A 27,651-nucleotide genomic window follows, 5' to 3' on the forward strand; every position below is an offset into this window, starting at 1 on the left:
TTGAAGAGTCTTCTTGATTAATTCCAAGGATCGTCGTACGTCTCTCGCCGTCCTATCACCATTCTTTAATTCATTCGTCCCTGACTGGACTCCACGGGGATTGTTTTGTCAAAAGCTTCCACATCACAACCTGCAAGTGAGTGAAAATATATAACAGTTCCTGCAAAAGAGATTGTTAGATAAAACCGTGCCCCAGGCGTGTCAAGATTTCATTACTTGGGTCACTCAACCTTCCGAATAAGATTTCAAGTTTCAATCTTATAAACATGCATTGGAAGGGACCTGTATGTCTAAAAATGCAAGATTCTTTATCACAATAATTGGATGTCTTTGCAATCAAAGCGGTAATGAAAAACAAAAACAAAATTATTTGACTGAATATGCATTTTATTGATTGAAAAAGTGTGGCTCAAATGAGCAATACAAAGGAAGCAATTCCTGAAAAGAGGTAATTGCGCACAAAAGGAAAAATCTATCCTAATGGCAATGTGAAACCGCGATCTCAGCGAGTTCCAACTCGGTTACACCCCATATGTCCTCAGACTCTCCATGCCTTCTGCCTTCGGAACAAGACGTTTCCGACTGATCCCCACCGGGTATTATCCATGATGCTTTAACCAAAGCCCAAACGATCATGACAAACGCAATTGTTCGTTTCAATCCCTCTTTTGCCTGGACCGCCCTTTCGGGTTTTCAGTCCACCGGGATACCCCTTTTTGCCTAAGTCGCCTTTTCAGGTTTTCGACTTGCCGGGTGTACAGTTTTCTTTTTATCCCTAATTTTTGCCCGAACCTTTTTCATCATTCATTTTTTTCGGTTCGCCGGGATGCCCTTTTTTGCCTGGACTATTTTATTCTTTTTGTCCAGCGGGTCATTTTTTACGAAGTGTCTTTTAACTGCGTCCGCATCTGTAGGGGATGGAAAATCCTCGCCATCCATGGTCGTCAGCAACAAGGCTCTGTCGGGGAAAACCTTCTTGACCATGCTAGGGATTCATGATTGGGTGTCCATTTTTCCCCTTCGATCGTTTTGAGGAGGAAGGATCCTTTTCAGCACCATATCACCTACGTGATACACCCGAGGTCGTACCTTTTTGCCAAAAGCACGCTTCATCCGTTGCTGGTACAACTGCCCATGACAGACGGCCGCCAGCCTCTTTTCCTCAATCAGGCTTAACTCTTCGTACCGAGTCTTTACCCATTCTGCCTCTTGCAATTTCACGTCCCTCAGGACTCTCAAAAAGGAAATCTGAACCTCCAACCGGTAGCACCGCTTCCATTCCATATACAAGCGAGAAAGGAGTTGCCCCAGTAGGCGTACACACCGAAGTTCGATACCCAGGATACAAGCTTCATGCTTAATCACACCGTCGGTGCATTCAAACGTTATCCGGGCAACAAAAGCTTATTCACCTTAACCTCCCCATCAGACATCAGAATCCATACGGATTCAGGGTCAGGCCCCTCCTCCGGGATCGGTCACTCTCAATCTTTCGATCAGAGCACCTCGAGATGTCCTCATCAGGGAACTCAAACTTCCTCGGTTGATAATCCTCCACGAGTTGTTGGGCGAGGTAATCAGAAAATACACTCCCCTCAATTGCTTTCTGAGAGCATCACAAATCAGTCAACATTCTTTTGCACTCTTGCAACCCGTCCGGTTACTGCTGGCTCTTTCAAACATCTACCTGATCAGATCCATCTCGAAATCCACAAAGTGGTATGAACCAGCATATACTGTCTCAGCCGGCGAGCAGCCTATGCCAAAGTACATCAAGTTTTCTCAAACAATGAATGTACTGTTTCACAGTCGGTAAACTTTTTGCTAAGGTAAATTGCATGCTCTTTTCGACAAGACTCGTCATGCTGACCCAATACACCTCGTAGACCCCTCGAAGGCTGTCAAGTACCAGATTAACAATCGCTCCTTCCACAGGAGGTATCAGAATCAGAGGTTCCTGCAACTTATTCTTTTATTTTCAATGCCCCTTGGCAATCATTATTTCACCTGACCGTTTGATCTCTTTTTTCTTTGAATGGGTTCCCACGTGGCTGTTAGATGAGATGTGAACCATGACATGTAGTTCAATCTACCCAGGAGACCACGAACCTCTCTTTCCATTCTCGGTTCAGGCATTTCTCTTATTTTGTTTTTTTTTTTTTTTTAGCAGGATCAACCTCGATTCCTCTCTTACAATGAACCCCAACATCCAACCGGATTGCACTCTGATAGTGCACTTATTTGAATTCAACCTCAGTTTGACTTATCTCAACCGGTCAAACGACTTGCCCCGGTCTGCCTGATGCCCCTCTTCTGTTTGGGGACTTTGCTATCATGTCATCAACATAGCGTTCAATTTCATGAGGAATCACATCACGAAACAAAGTCACCATGGCTCTCTGATACAGGCACTGGCGTTCTGCTTCTTTAGAGGACAATCTTCTCTCCATGGTAGCTTGTGCACAACGACATTGGTATCCGACCCTGGCATATCCTGACACGACCAGGTGAAGGTATCCACATACTCATTCAACGGGGCTACCATTCTGCTCTCGACTTGCCTCTGAAGCGACCTCATTTTCCTATTTCCTTCCTGACCTCGGAGGTGCTTGGAATGACAATCTCAACCCGTTCCTCGTGCGGCTGACTCACCTTCTCCTCTTGTTTTGACAACCTAGCTAATTCCAGCAGATCACAATCTTCTTCGCCTTCTTCTTCGGCATGATAGATCGGTTTGTCGAAGTCATATGAGGTGTTACCAAATTGTTATCAACAAGATCCGGAGAATTATTTTTGAATTCGGAACGAGACCAATCAAAAAAAGAGAAAAATGAAAACAAACATTGCCATTTTTATTTGTTTTTAAAACTGCAAAAATAAATGAAAAACAGGGAACACCGCTTTTTGACTGAAAAACATCCATTTATTAATGATGCAGAAATGTTGCAAATTATGAACATGAGGTGGCCCTTACAATGAACCATTACGTGTCGGGCAACACGCACGGCTTTCATGCAAATAAAAACTGAAAACAAGAAATATTACTCTTCCAGATGAGTGACAGTGCTGATTTTTCAGGCCTTCCAGTTCCCTGGTACGCACGATTTTATCCACGATTCCAGCTCGGGGTCACTGTCACTCCTTTCACCCACTGTATAGGCGTGATCTGAATCTAGCATTCCAGCACTGACAAAGGTGAACGGCGGACGACGTCCTCTGTTATGCTCAGATGAGTCTTGATCTGGCTGATAACCAATCCCAAACATATCCGCCTTTACCACAATGCCTATGATCTGTCCCCAGCCTGGGATCCCTCCATTTCTCACCACTTCCACCGCCTGTTTGTAAGAAGAAATGGACGGCTTTTTCTCTTTCTCAACACCAACGGAATTTTTCACCTTGATGGTTGCAACTGCCACACTGGGTGCTTTACACCTTACATCGTCCATTTCTACTTTCATCTTTCTCTGGACCGATTCCCCAATTACTACACACCCCTTTGTAGCGATGGTCGCACAACAATCATCAACACGAGGGAAAGCTCCATTTTTCGTCGGGCGTTTTGGGACCACAGACATGGGCATTCTTAACTGCTCCTTCTCAGTCACCCCTATCCCTTTCTTGTCCTTCGACATCATCTCCACTTTTACAGGACCATGCTTTGTCCCGGGGTTAGCACTATCATCTGTCGTCGGTGCAAAATTGATTGCCTTAGAGTCCACCAAGTCCTGGACCACATGCTTAAAAGCTTTGCAATCCTCAATGTGATGTCCGGGTGCCCCAGCATGAAACTCACACCTGACATTCTCATCATAACTAGCAACCCTCTGATCCGGTTTCCCTGGAACCAATATCCTTGGCTGCACCAACCCAAGATCCTTCAACTATTTAAACAGAGAGGCGTAAGTCACGGGCGACTTATTGAAATGACGATCTGTCGTCCTCCTTCTCACTTGGCCCCCAGCTCTTTGTGTCCTCTGCTGAGGTGGTGGTTGTTGTTGTTGCACAGATTGATTACTAGTAGGGACTGTTACCGTATCAGCATATGGGTGATAACGATCCTTACCGCGTTCTCTTTTGGCCTGCACACCACCTGATTCAACTTCCTTCTCAAGATGACCATTGCCAGAGGACTTCTTTGCTACAGAGCCAGAGGGATTTGTTACTTCGGTTGACGGAGCCTTTTCCTGAACTTTCTCCTTGATCATCCAACCCTCAATCCTTTCCAATCTCTCGGCCATGGCTTTCTGCCCCAAGGCAAGCCCTTGCACAACACTGAACAAATCCCTCACCATCTCTTTCAGTTCGAGGATGTCGGCGTTGGGAGGATCCATCAGTTTTGATTTGTTGCCCCCAGCAGGATATCTGAGCAAACAAGCTATGCACACCGGTTGACACCTACAAAACAGCAAATGGGTTAGTATGACTCACGCATGCACCATCTATCCATATGAGGAAGACTCCGTCCTTTGATTCTGGTTTCATCGAGACGGATAATATTTCACCAATAACATTCTGACATCCGGATGTCTCTCAACCAGATTCTCAATCCATAATACTCCCCATATGGCTAGACATAGTTTAGGTGCAGATGAATGCAAAATGTGGATGATGCTGATGCGTGAATGCAATGCATTGTGCCATCCTCCAAGTCATCTGATCATTTGTTGCTCTGAATCACAGCCCTGATCTCTGAACCGATCACAACCATCTGAAGGAAAATGTAACCACAAATCCAACTCAAAGGTTCCGAAATAAATGGAACTGACTGATACACCATCATCATCACCAAACAAACTCTGAGCAGATACCCAATAATCTTTGAATCGGCCCGGGGAATCCTGAAATAAACGGATCCCCACTGATAAATACCACGGACAGCACTTCGGCGTCTCAGAAATAAATGGCCATAAATCCGACTTATAAATAGGACTCTGATCAACGGAACCAAAAGTCACCATCACAGTCACCATCTGAACATGCATCTGAAAGAATCACCCTCCCCTCACAGGTAAATTCTAAACAGGTCATCCTAAGGCGGATAATAGTCTCGACAATCGGGCGGAGATACTCAATGGGTTTGCCCTTTCGGGTGTGCCATTGTAGCTCCCTTAAGATCGTCTAAACCAAGGATCCGGGAAATGATCGGTCACCAGAGTCAACAGCTCAGATGAAGTAACTCAACCAAAGTGGAGTACCCCACAGAGGAAAGCACTATCAAATGAACCTCGTCTGGCTTGTGGTATGTCACGTTGCAACAATATGCTGATAAAGCAAATGAGGAACGTGAGACCACACTAATCCTAGGTGTATACTCGGGCCTGGGTTTTAGCCCCACTCAGAACACCCACCCCCACAGAGGAACCACCTGCACAGAGGACGGCAACATGATAGTATGATGCATGAAAATATTTATGCAAATATATACACAGTCAGAATAATAAATGCAATAAATAAAGCAAAACTAGCAACCCTAACTATCCTAGAACGCTAGGAAGGACTCGCTTAGGGAAGATGGACCAGCACAGGTCAACATCTTAGAAAGTCCCCAGCAGAGTCGCCAGCTGTCGCATCCGCGAAAAACAACCGGCGAGCTGAAACAAAAAAACAAACAGAGCCGCCACTGCGCGTTATTTATCCCAAAATAGGGAAAGGAAACGCTCAGAGAAACCTGGAAAAAGCACGGTCTCGCGACCAAAGAGAAAGGGTAAGGGAGTCGGTTACGCAAGGGGAAGGTATTAGCACCCCTCACGTCCGTCGTACTCGACGGGATCCACGCTCTAAGAAAAGAAAAGGTTGCTAAAACACCACACACACACGCACCGAAGACAACACAGGTGGGGTTAAGAGGAAGAGAGCTCGATAGGACATCGCATCCTATGCCTACGTATCTCGTCTGGAACGAGAATCAGAGCTGCCGTAGTTCGGCTCACGCACGCCAAACAAACAAACACAAACACAGGCAAACTGGGAGCCTGAATGCCAATCACTGGACTTACATCAGCATCCGAACCAAAACACACACAAGAAGGCAAACGTGGAGTTCGAAAGCCAATCACTGGACTTACATCGGCATCCGAACCAAACACACGCACACTGGAACCCGAATGCCACTCGATGGACTTACATCAGCTTCCAAGCACACAACAACCAAACAAGTTAATAGGGAGTCGGGAACTCGAGCCTATAACCGTCAAGCACACACACAAAAAGAAAGAAAAGTGCCCGGAGAGACCTCGCACGGTCTCCTGCCTACGTACCTCGTCTGGAACGAGGATCAGGGCGATGTAGTTCCCCTGAAAGGGAAAGAAATTCTAGCCAGAAACCAAGGGGAGACACACTACCAGGGAGCTGTACTCGAGCCTAGTGTTATCATGCATCATTGCCCTATGTTGTGGTTTCTACCTACTTACACAACAGCAAGCTAATCCTATCCAGGAAGAAAGCAAGCATGCAAGCATCAATCAAAATAAAACAAGCATTTCAAACAAATATTCACATAGCACACACTATATCCAGTCAAGTGAGGCTCAAACAAAGGGTTTGACTGCCGAGGCAAGTCATCTGTACAAGGGTATTATTCGCTCTTAACCTTGCCATTGAGGGGCTAAGGTGAAGCAGATGAAAGGTGAGTGAAGATTAGACTTCACAGCTCTTATCCCTGGCCAGGTAGAGCTTCAGACAAAGGAGCGTGGGTTCAGAAAGGAGGAACCCTTCTACGCTCAAAGACTCTGACACAACTGTACAAAGTACAAGATCTTGGGTTTGTGTCCCAATGCATCAACACAGTGGTGTGAGCAGTGGGACGACTCAACAGAATAGCGGGGGATAGATTGCATATCCCTTGGGTTCCGCCAATTGCCTCATAGAGGTCTTCACCTGCTTGGCACAAAAGTAAACAATCACAAACATCGCCTCTTAAGGAGGACTTCAGACAGTTGCCTGGCTAAATAACAAGCCAGGTCTTCCAGACTACATGGAGACAAGAGAGTCTACCTCAATTGGTTTAAAAACCAAGCAACAGCAAGCAAGTTCTTAAAGAACTGTAAGCAACTTAATGTACCTGAAATCAATCAAGTATCATCATTACTCAGACAAACCAACAATAAACAACAAAAGTCAATCTATACAGACAACACAAGTTAATGCACATAAGTGCAAGCCATGAGCTCAAGCTCAAGCATCAAACCTACAACACAAAGCCAATGTTAGTTCACAACATCAAACAAAACTCAATTTAATCAACTTGCACTTTTTCCCTTAAGCCTTTTGCCTTTCAACCTGAAAATCCACACCAAATGTGAGAAACAAGACCACTAGGCCAAGCCTAGGGTCCAAAGGGGATAAAAAATTCTAAACAGCAAGTGAAATTCAACCAAAATCACATTCAAACAATTCAAAAGCAAATGCAATTGGTCCCATGCTCATATCATTCACCATTATCATTTCATGCACAATTTAACATTAATCATGCAATTTGCAACCTCAAATGACCAAACAGAACTATCTCACTCAAAGGCATATTAAATCAATTCAATTAATTCCACAAAAATTCAAACCTAAACAGGACACATTCAATGTATAGCATGTCCTTTTTCAGCTCAATTGGACAAAAGGAAGTAGGTCAATGAAAATCAAGAATTCCAGACACAATTATACAAGCCAATACAAGGCATCCAAACAAGCATCCACTTCAATAATTCATAAAACAGTGACAACATATTAGAAATGAGTGGGATCAAAACCATGATGTCCTACAATGTGTCGAGAATGCTCATGTCAAATTTCATCTTCATCCAATACCATATGAGAATTTCACAAGCAAAATGCCAACATGTGCCACACAAGATCACCAAATGAGCACACAGAGAAGAAAATTATCAATCAATTAGAAAATGACATCAAAAATTCCAGCAAAAATCACATGTTATCTTGACATATCAATGTTCATTCATGCAAAAAATTGGAGCAATTCAACATCTCTAGGTCAGGCAAATAAAATCATGAAGTTGACCTAGCTTGGTGTGACACAAATTGTCACACCTCTATTCCAAAAATCATATCTAATCAACCAAGTATCCAAAAATCACAAGCTCTACATGAAAATCACCACCAATGAGTCCAGAACAAGCACAAAAATTTTCATCCATTTATTTGCAAGCATCACTATTTCATGAAGGTTTTGGTGAGACATACATAAATGTGACACATTCAACAAACCCTAAGTCAATTATTTTTCTACACATGCAAAAAATCCACAAAAATCATCATAAAATTCTACACATCATCATGAAAATAATGCAAAAAAAATTCACTCAATTTGGATGAGTTTTGAAGTCTCCATGAATTTTTAAAGTCATGTAATCAAAATTCGAAAACAAAAGGAAAAGAAATGAAATAAATATTTAATTAAATGAAGCAGTGGCAATGTTGTAAATTTTAAAGCATCGGCCAAAACGGCGCCGTTTCAAAAACAATACATGGCAAAGCGTGATTCGCTGGCGCTGGAGGGAAACACAATTTTCAAACGAAAAGCTAAGGCAACGGATCAAAGCGTGTTCATGTTCATGTTCATGTTCTTCACCAATAATTTCCAGAAAATTGCAAATAATCAAGAACATCGAACCTTAACGAAAATCAACAAATTCATAATCAATGGAACCGTCTTTCCACAAGGAACATGGATACGTAACTCATTCAACCTAATTCCTAACACAGCCACGGGATCGAGCATTTTAAAATTGGAACACAAGACTTCAAATCGATATATCTTTCTCCACATTGAACCAAATCATAAACTACAACTTGCATCATGTTCTACATTGGATGATCTTTCAAAAGCATATGACAATTTGAGCAAAAGTGAGAATCGAAAACTGACCTTAGATTGATGGCAGCAATGGATTTGGAAGCTTCAAGGTGTAATGATGCAAAACAGATTGAGATTGATGATGAGGAAGTTGAATGGAGCTCGTGCTTCAGCTCAAGATTGCTCCGATTGAAAGAAATCTCAAAATGCCATTGTCATGCTCACTTGCAACAGTCACGATTTTGAGGATTTTGGAATGAATCTTGATGAAACAGATGTAGAGCAAGGCTTGTGGATCACGAATCAAAAAGAATCAGCCAAAACGATTGAGAATTGATGAAGATTGATGAGAAAAAGTGATGAAGATTTTTGGAGAATTTGAGAGGTTCTTGGTGAAATTCTGTTAGATTTCTTGAGAATTGTGATTATGATTAACATTCTGTTATGATTAATCATTTATACCAATGCCTTAATCACTTTCTTAATCTCAATTAGCAATTTTGGAAGTAATTAGCATAATGTGATTTTTAAGTGCAAGTCCAAAAATGCCCTTGCCAAATATTACACCATGACAGCTCATGACAGCTCAAACAACTTCTAAATGTCATTTGGAGTGTGTTGCAAAAAGTCCCATTCCAAAATTCCATGTAATTCTCAAATTGGACCATTTTGCCCTTGGATTTTAATTGTTGCACTTGAAAATTGACCTTTTGCATTGACCATTTTTGATGAATTTTGATTATGCACCATGAAAGTACATGTGAAATGGAGTTTGCTCATAAAAAGATCATCCATTTTGGACATTCCATGTGAAAGTTATGCCACTTTGATTATAGGCATTTTTGGAAAATGAATGGACCATAACTTGCCAACCATACATGGGAATTTCAAGTTCTTGAACTTTTTGGAAAGGTGAGACCAAGATCTACAACTTTCATGTTGAACAAATTTTCATTTGAAGCTTTTTTGGACATGTAATTTTGTGGTGAAAAACTTTCTATTTTGGGAAACTTCCATTACAAGTCACTTTCTATTTTTGGCAATTTTTGTCCTGACTTTATTTTCTTCATTCTTGAGCTTTGACATGTCAAATGACACTTGTTTCAACATGAATGAAGTGTATCCAACTCTCTCCCACCTCCAAATCCATAAAATCAAGCACAGTTGACCACAATTGACTTTTTTAGCTGATAGATGAATTTGGCAATGCACTGATCAATCTGAGCCCCAATCTTCTGATGAAATGGCTCAAGGATGAAACCCTAGCCTCCATAAGCTCAATACAATCATGAAATGATCCCCATATACATCATAGACCCCATCTCCTGCACAAACCCTGATTGGCCCAATGCAATTGATTAGGGTTGACCAGTGGTCAAAACCCTAATCTCAAGGTATATGATCAAACACTTGCACCTCTTGGATGATATCAAAACCCTGACAATGATGATGTATCACCTCAACCAAGATGTAGCTCAATCTCCTTGAGAATCAAAACCCTAATTTGAACCACCATATCCTCAGATGATTAGTGATCCAATCCAATGAAACCCTAGCTTGCACATAACCTCTCCATCTTCTGATCAAGACTTAGGAGGATGATTTGCACAATGTGACCACATGATATGCAACATGCAATGCCTAATGTCCTAAAATGATATGCAAATATGTTAAGCCAGTCCCAAAAGAGGAGGGCAAATTTTGAGGTGTTACACATAGATGAGGGAATACGAAATACTTTTCAGAAACCGTGAGCCAGGCGAATTACAAGAAGAGACGTACACGTCTCTAAACGCAAGAAAGGTCGAATCAACAAGGTATGCCGATGAACCCTGTTTATTTGCCTTAGGAATTCTAGATAGTGTTAATTGTATGCTAGACAATTTAAATTTAAATTAATTTATATCTCTTAAGGACCCTGTATATGCTTAATTAACACTAGAATTCCTAAGCTCGTTAATTTTTAGTTCCACACCTAACACAAACTGCTCCAATGGAACTGTCCAATTTCGTTTATTCAACGTCAAATATGCCCTTATATTTTCCCAACTAGCGGACCTGCTACATTTCCCTAACTAGCGGACCTGCTACATTTCTCCCATGGGGATGGCGTAGTAAGCGAGGTCCTAGATACTGAGGGTTCGCAACGCGCCTTCCAACCAATTTGGAGGGCAATAACCGGTACAGTAACCCATAATTTTGAGGGAAACAGAGCCACTTCAATTCACAACCCGGATATTCGATATTTCCGCCAAATATTGGCGTCCACCATTTTTGGCTGAGCAAGTTCTAACAAGGTGAACGAAAAAGAACTCTTTTATTTGTTCGCCACATTTTTACCACAAAAGGTGAATATCGCCCCTTTTATGCTATCTCACATGCAGACCATTGTCAATGCGAAGCGAGGGCCGATTATTTTTGGAGGTTGAATAACCTCAAAAGCTAGAGTCCTAGGACTCGAAGAAAAATTCTCCAGGCTAACCCCGCTCCCCCATCATGCCATTGACATAGACATGGCAATGAGCATGAAATTAATAAAACGAAGGCCAAACGGAAAATTTAATTTAATAATTGTTAATAATGTCTTACAAGATTTCATCCTCCCAAATTCAAATCACACAGATGTGCGTAACCCGGATAATTATTGTTATACTAATGATCGGGTGCCTAACCAAGTCTTCACGCACATTCCTGAGAATGAAGCTACTGGCGGGGACACCAATGAGGATCACATTCTGGAGCAAACTGCTCCCGCTACTGACCCACACACCACACACATGTCATTTGAAAATGTTGCAGGTACATCCTCGAGTCAAAGACACACGAGAAGAAATATGGCACCAGCCACTCTTGATGAGATCTATGCTGAACTGCTGCGGCGTAGCGAATTAGACGCTCAGCGCGACCTATAAATCCAAAGCATGAAAGCTCAGCAAACTAAATTGATGCAAATCCTTTTCCAAATGCAGCATGATCAGCATGACTACGCTTTCAGAATCAAACATAACATGTCTGGCTTGACTGATGAAATGGCAACATTGACAACGCGTGTGGAAGATCTCCAAAACTACACGCCACCTCACCAGCCAGGAAACGGTGGACGTGCACGTACACGTGGCAGAAGGCGCCAGTAGCAGGATACCCAGGTTCTACCTTTCTTTCCTATGTTATGTCGTAGCATTGGGGACAATGAAAGGTTTATGTATGGGGGATGAATCTTTACCACTTTTATTTATCGCTTTCTAGGTAGATTTAATTATTGTTATTGTTATTTCCTTTTGTTATTTTTGTTAAAGTGTCAGTCAAGTTAAATATCAATGTGATGTCGAGTCTTTATGCATGGTTTCCGTTATTTACTGATTCACCCATTTGCTTAAGCCATACAAAAATTTTCGCAAAAATTTAGACTTAGAGATACAATGCATCTTTTGAAAATTCTAACCTATATATAAAACTGAGGTTGAACTGTGGAGATTTGGAAAAACTTTATAAGATCGGTATCAATTTAACACCTTAAATCTCCCAAGTATAAGATCGATTTGAGTACTTGTCATGCCATATCCTTAAATTCTATCCTTTAATATTTCCTTAAGTAGTTTATCTAGCAGTCAGCACCATCCTAAGCACACACTACACAAGTCGATGCAAATAAGTGTATGATTTCAGGCTTAAAAGAAGAAAAGATTAAAAAATGTATGACAAATGTTGTTCCCTCTAAGTTAGGTGATCCTCACCCGGTCATTTAGCCCAACAGTATAACCACTTTTAACTGTTATTTGAGCCAAAGTGCGAAAAAGAAAGAAAGAAATAATGATGAGATCATAGTCACTAACTGATTATCTTGCTATGAATGTGAAAGGATAACGGGCTTAATGTGATGGCGCCAGAATGAAAAAGGATAAAAAGAAGGTTTAGTAAGGTAGGCTTAGGCATGACAACATGATTCGAATTGGTTTGTATAGGAGGGAGACTTATGGTTGCAATATTGCGACTATGTGTTCCAACGATACCCTTAGTGTGGAAGTGAGTACCTGTTAATACAATTTTGAACCACAGTAAAGTTTATAGACCAGAATGAGTATCTGAATGCAACTGTGTCTTCTATGAGACTTGATAATGTATGCTACAAATATTTTACAAAATGTTTTTCATATACGCGGCATTTTCTTGAGGACAAGCAAAGGTTTAGGTATGGGGGAGTTTGATAGCACGAAAACGTATCGTATTTTTGGCATCATATGCATTTCTTTTTACTTGATTAACACTTATTATTACGCAGTATTTTACGTTTATTGCAGGTATTTACCGAATAAAAGGTTTACAGCAAGGAAAGTGGAAATAGCAAAAAGGAAAGAAAAAGATAAGAAAATTGAGAAAAATAGAGGTAATGGGCCACCACACCAAATGGGCTTGTGGCGCCCATCACCTAGAGGTGTGGCACCCACCACATGGACCAAAGGAGGAGGTGGTGGTGCCCGCCACCAAGCATGAAGAATTGTGGCGCTTAGCCCTTTAATTGTGGCGCTCGCCACGGAGTCAAAGAATAGGGTTGTGGCAAATGCCACAACCTAGTCTTCCCTACTTTTTCTCCATGATTCTAGCCACTACTCCACTCACCTTCGGCTACAAATTAGGGATGTGGAAAATATATAAGGAGGGAAGTTTCTACACACCAGCTCTCTCTCTCTCTCTCTCTCTCTCTCTCTCTCTCTCTCTCTCTCTCTCTTCTTCCAGTTTTCAATCTACGAATGATTTTTAGTCAGAATTATTTTCTTTTAGTTTCCTAGGCATTTTTTCCTACTTTGGAATAGTGATAGTTTCTCCACATCGGGGACTATTGCGATTTATTATTTACGCATTTGAATTCAATTGTAACGGTTACTCATTGCCTAAGCCTACCGACATTATTTTAATCTAAGAATAAAGATTCAGTTCCAGTTCTCAATTCGTAATCCAGGTTTTATTTTGATTTCTATTTTATTTATTTATGCCTGATTGCATGTTTGATTTTCCAAATACCATGTCTATTACCTGATCCATGTCCAGCTAAAGCCTTAGGTATCGGTATGTAAAAACCGTCGAAAAGATGGGATTCGTAAATAATTGGTGTCAGTTTTTATAAAACTTATTTTTCTGGTTTTTAGTTTCTTGTTTTAATCAAACTGTTTTTAATATGAAAGTACAAAACAAACTAAGGTTACGATCAACAAGAACGAGAGTTTGAGATTTTAACCAGATAGCTGAAACTAGGCATTTATCCTAAACACAGCAAGAGCGCTTTAGGATAAATTAGACTTTATTCATAGTCAAAAATTACTTTTAAATTCAAAATAAGACCGCGAGAGCCAAGCATTCTAGTTTAGGAGTATGGTCAGGGTCAATAAAAACGAGAGTGTGAGATTAAGTCCTTTCTATAAATAATTTCTACTGAAGAATATTTTGACCAATAAGATTACACCAACTATTTATCGGATCCCCGAATATTGATGTGTTACATACTGATATCCCCTCTATCTCATATCTTTATTAATATTCTATTTACGTTATATATATTTTTCTTCATCTCTCCAATCTTAGAATGATCATTAGCCTTAGATTTACATAGTAACATTAGATAACGATACGTTCGATTATTAGACCTTGTGGGTTCGATAATCTTTAAAACTACACGATAGGATTGTGCACTTGCAGTCATGATTCCCATAGACTTACTAAGTCGCAATCAACTATATCGGCATTCACAGAACGAATGAGCTCCTCATCATCCATGGTCGTCAGGATTAAAGCACCGCCAGAGAAAGCTCTCTTAACAACATATGGTCATTCATAATTAGGAGTCCACTTCCCCTAGAATCAGTAACGAAAGACAAGATCTTATTTAGTACGAGGTCTCCTTCTCTGAACATACGAGGTCGAACCTTCTTATCAAAAGCTTTCTTCATACTTTGTTGATGCAATTGACCATGGCATAAAGTCGTCATCCTCTTTTCTTCAATTAAGTTCAACTGATCAAATCTACTCTGACACCATTCAACCTCGTATAATTTTACTTTTGTCAAGACTCTCATTGACGGGATCTCAACCTCCACAGGGAGCACTTCTTCCATGACATATAAAAGATAGAAAGGGGTTGCCCAAGTTGAAGTACGAACGGATGTACGATACCCATGTAGAGCAAAGGGGAGCATCTCATGGAAGTCTTTGTAAGTCACAGCCATTTTCTGGATGATCTTCTTTATACTCTTATTCACAGCTTCAACGGCCCCATTCTTCTTAGGTTTGTAAGGATATGAGTTATGGTGCTCAATCTTGAATTTTGCACACATTTCTTTAATCATCTTGTTGTTTAAGGTTTATCCATTATCAGTGATGATCTACTTGGAACACCATAACGGCTAATTAGTTGATTCTTGATAAATTGGACCATCACTTGCTTGTTTACATTGGCGTACGATGCAGTTTAGACCCACTTGGTAAAGTAATCAATGGCCACTAGAATGAAACGGTGTCCGTTCGTAGCTTTAGGTTCTATCATACCAATCATGTCAATTCCCCACATAGATAAAGGCAAAGGAGAGGAGATAACATTGAGAAGAGTTGGAGGCACATGAATTTTATCAGCATAAACCTGACATTTATGGCACTTCTTCACATATTTGCAGAAGTCAGATTCCATTGTTAGCCAATAGTAACCTTCTCTTAACATCCTTTTAGCCATTGCATGTCCATTGGCATGGGTACCAAAGGAACCTCCATGAATTGTCATCATCAGTATGTCTGCTACGTGTCTATCCACGCATCTGAGCAAGACCATGTCAAAGTTTCTCTTGTACAACACGTCTTCATTCAGAAAGACGGTACCATCCAACCTTCTAAGAGTCTTCTTAACTTTGTTTGATGCCCCAGGTGGGTAATCTTGTCTTTGAATAAAGCATTTGATATCATGATACCATGGTTTGTCATCAATGACCTCTTCTGCAGCGAACACATGAGCAGGTCTTTCAAGGCGTTTAACATTTATTGTGGGCACATCATTCCACTGGTTCACAATAATCATGGAGGATAAAGATTTCCAGAGCATCTACTATCTGATTCTCCTCACGAGGTATATAATGAAATTCAATTTGGTTGAAGAAAGTTGATAGCCTCCTCACATAATCTTTGTAAGGAATCAAACCAGGTTGATAGGTTTCCCATTCTCCTTTGATCTGATTAATCACAAACGTTGAATCTCCATATGCATCCAGAATTTTGAGTCTAGGGTTGATAGCCTCTTTAAGACCCATAATGCACGCTTCATACTCTACCACGTTATTCGTACAAGTGAATGTCAATCTTACGGTAAATGGAATATGAGAACCTTGAGGAGTGACAATGACTACCCCAATTTCATTTCCATAAGCATTAACAGCTTCATCAAATATCAAGCCCCAACGAGATTCTGGATTTGGCCCTTCACTTCAAAACGGTTCATCACAATCTTTCTCTTTCAAGTACATAACATCTTCATTGGGGAAGTCAAACTGAATGGATTGATAGTCGTGAATTGAATGGTGAGCTAAATGGTCAGCCAAGATACTTCCTTTTATTGCTTTTTGGGTATTGTACTCAACATCGTATTTTGACAACAACATCTTCCAACGAGCAATTCTTCCAGTTAAAGCAGGTTTTTCAAAGATGTCCTTGGTTAGATCCATCTTGGAGATCAACCAAGTAGTATGCTTGAGCATATATTGGCAGAGACGATGGGCATCCCAAGCTAAAGCACAACAAGTTTTTTCAAGCATAGAGTATCGAGACTCACAATATTTGAATTTCTTACTCAAATAGTGTAGTGGTAAATTCATGACCATTAAGCTATGGATAAACTTAACGTCAATAAAACCAGAGTCGCCACCGCGATTTTATTGTTTCGAAGGGAAAAAGGAAAAGTACGAACAAAACCCAAAGATAAAAAGTTTTCAAATCAAAACTAATAAAATGCCATAGATTACAAGTAAGGGGGTTGGTTACACAGAGGGAAGATGTTAGCACCCAAAGTGTCCTAGTTACTTCTAAGGAGCCCTTTCTTGTGTGCATATGTATTTTTGTACAAAGTCATATTTGCAATAAATAGAGTGTGGGGATGAGAAAAGAATCCATTAATTATATTTTTGTGTTTGACAAGACCTTCGAACTTGTGCCTACGTACCAACATAAAAATGAGGGATCAAAACCTCGTAGTTCGTGGTATAAGTTTCAAAGTGAATGCATTGCTTTTAACAAAAGTTTAAGTTTAACAAAGGCACAAAAGGCCTAAAAGGGTTTGAATGAGTGTTAGTTCTTTTTTTCTTTTGAAAATTTTAAGTCAATATGATTAGATTTATTTACAAGTTTGATTAAGAAAAAGAGTTTGAAAATACAATGGCATAAGGCCAAGGTTTCTAATTTGCAATAAAGTCTAAGTTTAGAAAATACAAGCAAAGAAGATTTTAAAAAGGAGAGAGATATTTTGAAATTAAAGAAGTGAGGAGGAGATGAAGAGACCAATCCTAAGCACAAAATTTAAAAGTTAAGAGTTGAAAAGATCTGACCAATGGGCTGCAATCCAATAGACAAGTATGTCATATAGAAACCCAAATTTCCCATGGACTTTAGAATCAAGCAATATCAATACACAAATAGCAAGGTGAAGAGCAAGGAATCAAATAAAGATATCCACATCCAAGCATAGCAACTCCATGATCTTTTTCATAATATTCCATGTATCAGAAGATTTCAAAGGTAAGCATTAGGCACAGGTTCAAACTAACAGCTTCAATATGATCATATTGCAGATGAACTCAAATGGATCTTTAGTATTTGTATCAAATGAAAGTTCAATTCACAAGAACTTGGTTTTATGAAAGTTGGCATTGGCCAAGTCCTTTTGCATAGGGAGTGTTGCCTAATTCTAAGTCCAATGGTCTAAGATCAAATCCATCAGTCCACACAAATGTCTTTTAAGGTTTTTGTTGTTATTATGTACATTAAGGTCAAAAGACCACAAAAACAAACAAGTATATATAAACACAATATATTCACAAGATATGGATCAAGTGAGCTTAGTGAAAATGATATTAAAGTAAATAAATTGAATGATATGAATAATGGAAAATGAAATAAGATTAAAAATTAAAGTGCATAAAAGTAAATGGCTTGAAATTAAATGTTAGTTGTTAATTAATTAGAAGTTAGTATTGCTTTTGCTTTGGTTTAGTTTAAGTCATTCTTTGGAGAACACTCAACCCACTATTCACAAACATGGATCCTTGAACCAAGACATCTTTCAAAGGAAGGAAAAAAGGCCAAGTTTCCATACAATACCATGAAAGAGGGAAGACTTGCAATCTCACTTACTAGAATGCTATGCCTTTTTGTGTCACAGATTTAGCGCTACGTTAAGCAATCGTTATTGGACTTATGTAGAAGTCATAACTACTCGAGGCCGATCAATAGAGATTTTGGTGTTAATGCTGTTAGAGACATAGTATAATAAACTATGCTCCTAAAATATACCACACACAAAAAGAATATGCAAAAGAGTGGATCTAATCTCATCCATACTCATGTTAATTTTGCAATCAACTAGCCTTAGGATATAAGATATCATAGGTCCATGACATGAATAAGAGGAATGGTTTCAACACAAATTTGTCAAAGGAGGACTTTCACCAAATTAAAATCATTCATTCATTTTGAGAGATGAAATGTACGTTTCATCAATCCCCTAAATCCAATGATTTTAACTCAACAAAATCAAATCAACCTTGACCAAGGCCCAACAGTACAAGTCAAACTCAACAAGTCAATATTAGAAGCTCAACACAATTTATTTTTCATTTACATAATTAAAATCAATTAAAATATGCATTAAATTAAATTATGGTTGGTCAAATTCCGAAAACCATATCAAAACACCAAAGAAATAGCCATGAGATTTATCATAGGTCAAACAAGGTCAAAGGACCTTGGAGAAAAAATTTCATAATTTTTGGAAACTTAAAGCTATTTTTTAACAATTAAAAATGTTCTCAAAATCAATTAAATCATGAAAAATATTAATAATGATCCAAAAAATAATTTTAATTCAGAAAATGAAAGAGGAATTTATTTAAAAAAATTTAGTGAAACTCTCATAGTTTTTGGATCAATATTAGAATTAATATGATTTAATGAAAATGAACCAAATAAAATAATAATCAGAAAATGAGAAAAAACGTGGACCACTTGATCTCCCTCATTAATTGAGGTGGCAGATTAATTGGTTGCTAGCGCGCATTCCACGATGGTCATGAGTCAGCGCGCAACACAAGTAATAATCAGTTTCAACGTGCGAGATTAGATCATTTCAAATGGTTCATGTGGCTCTGATGGATGCCAACTCACCACCGGAGCCAAAGCTCCGGTGTCCTTCTCCGGTGAGCTTCGCCGGACTGGTTCATCCACAACCAACACCAAAATTAGAAATAAGGACATGAATTTAAAGTAAAAGTTCCCCTGAGCTTGAATTTGGCCTCAATTTATCCTAACTTCAAGTACATTGAGAGATACAAGGAGTTGAAATTTGAGTTGCACGATCTGAGTTGCTTCGATTTGATCTCAAAGCAACTCAATCTTGTTGCCTACATTGGTAGGACTTCAGACAACCAAGGATCCAAGAGAATTATGGGGAATTGAGTGAGAATCGAAGAGATGAAAAATTCTGGAAAATACCTTAAATGTAGGTTTGTACTCGATTGATCTTGCTCTTGCTTGTGCTTGATCTTGCTTAGGACACTTGGAGGAGTAGAATTGGATAATCAAAAGGTTCAGGATCCTTGGATATTTGAAGCTCAAAACAGTGAGATTCAAACTCAATTTCAACTGGAAATTATCAAGATTATCCTTTGGAATGAGAGGGTTTGATGCTTTGGAAGCAAAGTTGGCGCACAGGGTCCCTAATTCTGAGCATAGAGGGCTCTATTTATAGCCAAATTGTTTGATATTTGCACACTTGAAATGGAATTCCAAAAATAGCAATGTACATTGCATGGGTACATGGGCGTGTAAAGGCCCATGAAGTCACTTCTTCTGATCCATAATTGAGTATAAGCAATGCTGAGATCATGTTGGAATGCTAGGAAATGGTGTATGGAAGTTTCAACTTCAATTTATGCCAAAGGATCACTCATGTTCAAGCCATGCCCAACCCATTGAAATCTTGTCCAAAAGAATGAAATTGGACTTTTTGGAAAGGTTAGATCAAGAGGAACAACTTTCATGTTGGACACTTTTTCATTTGAAGCTTGTATCATGATGAATTTTGAGGTGGAAGTAGGGAAAATCAAACATGTCAAAAATAATTCTAAGTGTCAAGCCATATGTTCACTTATTCCACCTTGGCTAACATTTCATATGAGTTTCAAATGAGGAAAGTTCCTTCATCAAAGTTGTAGCTCTCTCAAAGTCCTTCAAAACGGTCATAAATTTGACCTCATTTGGATTTAATATGAAGGAATTATGCATTTTTCAAGTTGAGGAAAATCACTTGTTCAATGGAATTGGTCCAAAATGACCTATAATGGGTTACTTTGATTTGACCTCAAAGCAACTCAATCTTATTTCCTACATTGGTAGGACTTCAACCAACCAAATATCACAAAGAATGGTGAAGAATTGACAGAGAATTGAAGAGATGAAGTCTCTGAAATTTCACCTTCGAGTACCTTCAATTCAGCTTGATCTTGATCTGGGTTTGCTTGATTCTTCCTCCTCTTGCTTGTAGTAATCAATTGGAATGAAAAGGGAAATAAATTCTTGGAGATTGAACTTCAAAACAGAAGGTGAAATTAAAACTCTATTTCAATGAAATCCTCAAGAAATTCTATGGTGTAAGGGTCTGAGTTCTCTTTGCAAAGCTTGAGCAAGGTGTGTGTGTGTGATTGCTGAGGCCATGAGCTGGTTTAAATAGGCAAGGGAATTGATTTTACACCACTTGAATTTTTTCCAAAATTGGAAACCATAGTGCATGGATGTATGGGCAATGATTTGGGCCTCAAGAGTGATGCAATCCATCTTCAATTCGTGTGCAATTGATGCTGAAGTCATTACATGGAAGCATGCAAAAAGGAATGATCACTTGAATCCAAACTTGCCAAAACAAATCCCACAAAGGAGCCATGTACAAGTACATCAATTTTGATCCAAATGAGGTTATCTTGGACTTTTTGGAAAGGTGGGATTAAGGGGAACAACTTTCATGTTGAACACTTTTCCATTTGAAGCGTTAATCATGATGAATTTTGAGGTGGAAGTTTGGAAAATCAAATGGAAAAGGTTCCTTGATAAAATTTGTAGCTATTTAAAACCTATTCAATTTGGTCACAAATTTGACCTTATTTGGATTTGGCATGAAGTAGTTATGCATTTTATAAGTTGAGGAAAATCACTTGTTCAATGGTACTGGCCCAAAATGACCTATAATGTTTCCTCTTGGCACATGCATTTGCTAGTTGAATTTGAACTTCTTACAAATATCAAAGTTGTAGAGAACATCTTGAATTTAATCATCGAACTTGAATTTATTTTATCTCGTAAAAACTGAGCAAATTATGGTCCTTGGAAGTTGACCTCCTAACTAGGGTTCTGATAAAATGACCTATAATCTTTCACCATAAATAATGACTTTCCAAGAAAAACTAGCTCTTAACTTAAACATGAAAGTTGTTTTGAATGTCATAAGGAGTAACGTTTCTCTTGAAATCATTTTCATATGACTAAAGTTGTAGGAGATAGGGTCTAGGGAACCCTAGTTTTGACCAGTTGACTTTCTCTAGTCAACCACCACGAACCAACTTGCTAACTTGACATTATCTTGATATTTGGGACTCATGGAGGATCATATATGTGTAATGTTGATTCTAAGTGTTGGCAACAATTTTGGTAAAACAAAGAGTGTTCACAAGATGTTATGTGTGATGTCTTAACATGAGATATCCTATGTACCTGCTGGAGTTCAAGAACATGTTCATGCAGGATTGTTTCAGAATGCCACATACAATGACAAGGCTTCTGATATTGGATGTACCTGCTGGAGCTTAAATAAAAGACATGTTCATGCAGGATTGTTTCAGATGACATACACAAGGTCATGGCATCTGATATGGTTGTACCTGCTGGAAGTTATAAAAGGAATTATTGGATTATGCAGGATTTTTCCAGGATGTCAGACCCGATGTCATGACATCCTGTACACATAACATTCAGTATGAATGTCTGGTGTTTTGTGATTGCATAATTAATGGAAATCTTTGGATGATTGAAGATATGATTAGCTGGCGCATTCAATCATGGATTACAACCAGATTTACTTATTTTCCAAGGAGATCTAAACAGTTGTTATAAAAAGATTTGATTGGAAAATAGTTTTAGGGTTTTCAAGATGTCCAAGCCCAACTGGATGCTTCTATAAAAAGGGACTTAGAAAACCTGTTTGAACACACAACCAATACTGAGCGAAATATAGAGAGAGAGTTAGGGTTTGTGTCTGTTTAGTCGTAAGACTTGTAGGTCATTCAAGTCATCCATTGATGATTGAATTGGACTGATTTGTGGTTGTAATTTGTCACTCTAAAGCTGTTAAGCAAGAATGTGTGTCTTCTTGATCAAAGCTGTGAAGCAAGATCAAGAGTGTGTCTTCTTGATTAAAACTGTGAAGTAAAATCAAGAGTGTGTAATTGAAAAGTATTTTCTTTTCACAAGGGATTGTTGTTTAAAATCACTGTTGTGTGATTGTAGGGAAGTGAGTGGGTTCTCTTATCTAAGAGTGCTTAGGTAGAAATTGCACGGGTAGAGATTAGGTGAGAAAGATTGTAACTTGTTGAAGTGTACGGAGAGTCTTTGAACTAATTCTATTTTAGTGAATTTCCTTCCTGGCTTGGTAGCCCCCAGACGTAGGTGAGTTGCACCGAACTGGGTTAACAATTACTTGTGTTATATGCTTTACCATTATGTATTTTTATCCATTGTGTGTTAACAGATATTAGTTTCGTAACATTACCTTAGACATCTTATATCTGATACCAGAATTTCAGTTGGTATTAGAGCAGGCATCCTGCTCTGGTTCTGGGTGAGATCTAGGGGCAATACTTTCCGGTACAATGGGGAGAGATGGAGGATTTGTTCATAGGCCACCAATTTTGGATGGTTCTAACTATGATTATTGGATACCTCGAATGGTAGCGTTTCTGAAATCCCTTGATAACAAGGCTTGGAAAGCTGTGTTAACAGGTTGTGTACATCCTGTCATTACTAAAGAAGGAGAAGCCACCACTAAGAAGCCTGAAGAACAATGGTCCAAGGAGGAGGATGATCTTGCTCTTGAAAACTCTAAAGCCTTGAATGCAATATTCAATGGGGTAGACAAGAATATTTTTAGGCTGGTAAACAACTGTGAAGTGGCCAAAGAGGCTTGGGACATTCTCAAGACCACTCATGAAGGCACCTCTAGGGTAAAGATGTCTAGACTTCAGCTGCTCACCTCCAAGTTTGAAAACTTAAGGATGAAAGAAGATGAAAACATTCATGAATTTCACATGAGTTACCTTGAAATTGCTAATGCTTCAGAAGCCTTGGGAGAGAAGATGAGAGATGAAAAACTGGTAAGGAAAATACTCAGGTCACTTCCTAAGAGATTTGCAATGAAGGTGACTGCCATAGAAGAATCTCAAGACATTTCCAACATGAGGGTAGATGAGCTAATTGGTTCCCTCCAAACCTTTAAGTTGGGATTAAATGATGGTTTTGAAAGGAAAACAAAGAGAATGGCCTTTATGTCAAACACATAAGAGGAAAAGAGTCAAGAGGATGATGAAGATCTGGTCAATGAAGTAGCAATGCTGGCAAGGCAGTTCAATAAACTGTTGAAAAAGATGGATGTAAGATCAAAGAAAAATGTCAAGAACATCTCATCTGATATCAGTAAATCCAACAATGCTGGAAGAAGAGCAAGATCAGATGAGAAGCTCAAAGAAGGAAAAGAGGTTCAGTGCTATGAATGTGATGGGTATGGACACATCAGGACTGAATGTGGAACCTACCTCAAGAAATAGAAGATAAGTTTTGCTGCCACTTGGTCTGATGAGAGTGAAACAGAGGAGGCTGCAAATCTTTTGACTGCATTGACAGGAAGATGGGGATCTGATGAAGACTCAAGTGATGATGAAGTAACCTTTGAAGAATTGGCCTCTACCTATAGAAAGTTGTGTCACAAAAGTATAGAGCTGTGCAAACAGGTTGAAAGCCAGAAGAAGGAAATAACTCAACTTGAGAATGAGAAGGCAGAATACTTGCAAACCATCTCCAAGTTACAAACCGAAGCAGTGGTTCTGAATGCCAAGCTAGGTGAAAATCCACAAGCTGAAAATCAGAAGATAGCACAGCTGGAAAGTGAGAAGGCAGACCATGCAAAAACTATTTCTAAATTGAAAACTGAAAACATGTTTCAAAATTCTAAATTAGAAGAGATGACCAAGTATGTAAGAATGTTAAGCAATAAGTTTGATTCCTTAGACAAGATTCTTCAAACTGGACAAATAACAGGAGACAAATCAGGCATTGGATATAATAACTCAAAGCCTAAGAGCAGTTACACTGGTCTCAAACCTCAAGCCAAACTTAGGTGCATCCAAAAACCTGTGATGTTACATCATATGTCACAACACCAGAGGAGAAAACAGCTGAAAGAGAAACACCAAAGATGGAGATGCCATTAATGTGGGAAATTTGGTCATCTGAAGCCTTTCTGCTATAAACTGTATGGTTATCCTAGGCCTACTCATAATCAGGATCACTATCAATTCAGACCCAAACAACACATGCCTATCATCAAGAAGCAATGGGTCCCTAAGACTAATGTCACAAGTCTGATAGCTCACATTCCCCTCAGAATCTCAGCCAAAGAAGAGTGGTACTTTGATAGTGGATGTTCCAGACACATGACTGGAAACCAAGGTCTGCTAACTGATCTGCATCATCATACCATAAACCATGTAACCTTTGGAGATGGAGCAAAAGGTGAAATCAAGGGAACAGGAAAGCTTGATTGTTTTGGAGGTCCTAAACTTGACAAGGTTCTACTAGTCAAGGGCCTGACAGCTAATCTAATAAGCATCAGTCAACTATGTGATCAAGGTCTGAATGTTAACTTCACAAAGACTGAATGTCTAATCCTTGACAAAAATAGTAAAGTGATTATGAGAGGAATCAGGACCAAAGATAACTGCTACATGTGGAGCTCTCAAATGGATTATCCCTTAAAGTATCCCTATGTCAAAAGGGAAAAGATGAGTACAGGTGCTAGAAGAACTCTCAAGAGTGATGAAAAACAAGTCTGTGGGAAATGTCAGGCAAAGATGTCACACCAGAAGTTCAGACTTAACCTCACCCTCATAGGAGAAAAGGTTATGGTGGCTCAAACAACTGAGAGGTTAGATCAAATAGGTGGACATATGACCAGTCATAGACAGAATGGAACTATTGGGACTAGGCCACAGGGGACTATATGTTTATCTCAAAGCAAAAATGCCAAGGACAATGTGGAAGAGATTGGGATGACACCTGCTCCTACACAAGTGAAAGGTATAGAAGATGAAAGCAGTTGGGATCAACTGGGTTGGATGAAACTATTGATGATTACATACAATGTCACACACGATGTCATGACATTGTATTATGACAACCTGAATGCTGAAACTAGGTCCAAGGAATTTGGGTGAAATTCAAATTGAATATTGTAGCGGGGTATTCGTTACCATTAGAGATATTGACTAAATCCAAGGTAAATCATACAAGTCGAGTCGCCACCGCACTTCTATTTATCCAAAGGAATGGTTAGAAAGCGAACAAGAACCTAATAGTTTTAACAAAAACTAGTAAAAGAAACAGAGATCTGGGTAAGGGGGTTGGTTATGTAATGCGAAGGTGTTAGGCACCCAAAACATCATAGGTACTCCTAGGGAGCCCTTTTCACACTTGTTGTAAAGGTTGTTTTTTTTGTGAAAATTTTGTTTGTGCAAACATGATTGAAGAGATGAGAAGAGAATATACAAGTTTATTTACATTTTGTGTTTGGATGGATAAACCCATTGCCTATGTACCATCTTATAGAAAGATTAGGATCAAAACCTCGTAGTTCGGGGTAAAAATCTCAAAACAAGTTGGTGAATTGATTGGTCCAAAAGCCTTAAGGTCTTTTGTTATCAAAGGGAGAAAACTAAACCAAACCACAAATCCACCATGTGAGGATAGTTTCAACATGCTAGTGAGGGGTTAACCCTATAATAAGCATGGAAGACTCATTGCCCATCACTAAGGATATAGGTGAGTATTACATCTACCACAAGGATAACTCAAACCTAATAGCTAAAGGTTATGTAAAATTTGATTAAGAGAGTGGCCATTGGAACCACAAAAAAGACATTTGAATGAGTTATATTTACCAATTAGAAGTATATACAAAAAATGGTCAAAGTTGACTTAAAGATTCAATTCTAAATAAGTGTTATGAAAAGAAAGTTTTGAAAATCAAAAGCATGAGGCTTAGGTTTCTAATGTTTGAAAACAATGGTTAAATGTTTGCACAAAGAGTTTTGGCTTGGGTTAGAGTGCAGAGAAGAAGAAGAAGGGCTAAGTCCTAAGTAAAACAAAAAGGTGAGGGATAAAGAAACAAAACCACAATGGAGTCCCTCTCTTGGGATCATATTGATGATCCAAGTAGCTCCCATCCTTTGGAATAAGAAAACACACAAAGCATAAGCAATCAAACAAGTCTTCTAAGAGATCCTCAATGTATCTTGTGTCTTCCACTTTGGATTAGCATGGAAATGGTATTCCAATTTGAGCTCTCATAGAATTCCCTAGCACAAAAAGCAAACACATCAAAAGCTCCATGAAGTAAATCAAGAATGGACAAGAGTGAGTTTAGAGATTTGGTCCTTCTAATCCATCTTCATCATTAAGGTCCATTTACTCCAAATTTGCATAAGGAAGGTCCTAGAATCTAAGTCCAATTCTCCATTTGGTTCACAACAATCAAAATAAAACACAAGCATAATAATATATACACAATTATGTGCTCAAGTGAGCAAAAGGAAAATGGCATTAACATAAACATGTGCTCAAGTGAGCAAAGGTAAAAGCAAATGGATAATATGTGCAAGAATAGTAAATTGCATAAAATTAAAGAGAAAAAAGTAAATGTTAATAGTCAATAGTTAGTGTTAGTAGTTAGTGTGCCATAAGGCAAATTTAGCGCTATGTTAAGCAATCGTAATTGGACTTATGTAGAAGTCACAACTATCTGAGGCCGGTCAATAATAATGTAGGCAACAACACAAGATAGAAGTCTTGATTAGTGAACCAAGTTCCAACAACTTGCCATGCCAAAAAGGAAAAAGAGAATTGATCTTGTATTGGTTTAAGCCTCTTGCATGATTTAGAAAACAACCTATCCTTAATGCAAAACCATTCACTTGATCAATTGATCAAGATGAATTAGATTTGAATCAAGGAAGATTAAGTCTCCTTAATCAATGCTAACTTATCAACCTTCAACTCATTTATCAAAAAGAAAGAAGAAGAATAAGAAGGAGATGGAGAATGGAGATCAAACAATAAGCAAAATATTTTTGGCAATTTCAATATTAAAATAAACCTGAATTAAAAATAATGGAAAGGTCAAACTTCAAAATCACTTCAAATCAACCTTGAAAGGTCCAAGTAATTTATCCCAAGTTCAACAAGGTCAAACAAAGTTTGACAAAAAATTTCAGCATTTTAAAAGT

The sequence above is a fragment of the Lathyrus oleraceus genome, chromosome 3 (assembly GCF_024323335.1).
Source record: "Lathyrus oleraceus cultivar Zhongwan6 chromosome 3, CAAS_Psat_ZW6_1.0, whole genome shotgun sequence".
NCBI classification, from domain to species: Eukaryota; Viridiplantae; Streptophyta; class Magnoliopsida; order Fabales; family Fabaceae; genus Lathyrus; species Lathyrus oleraceus.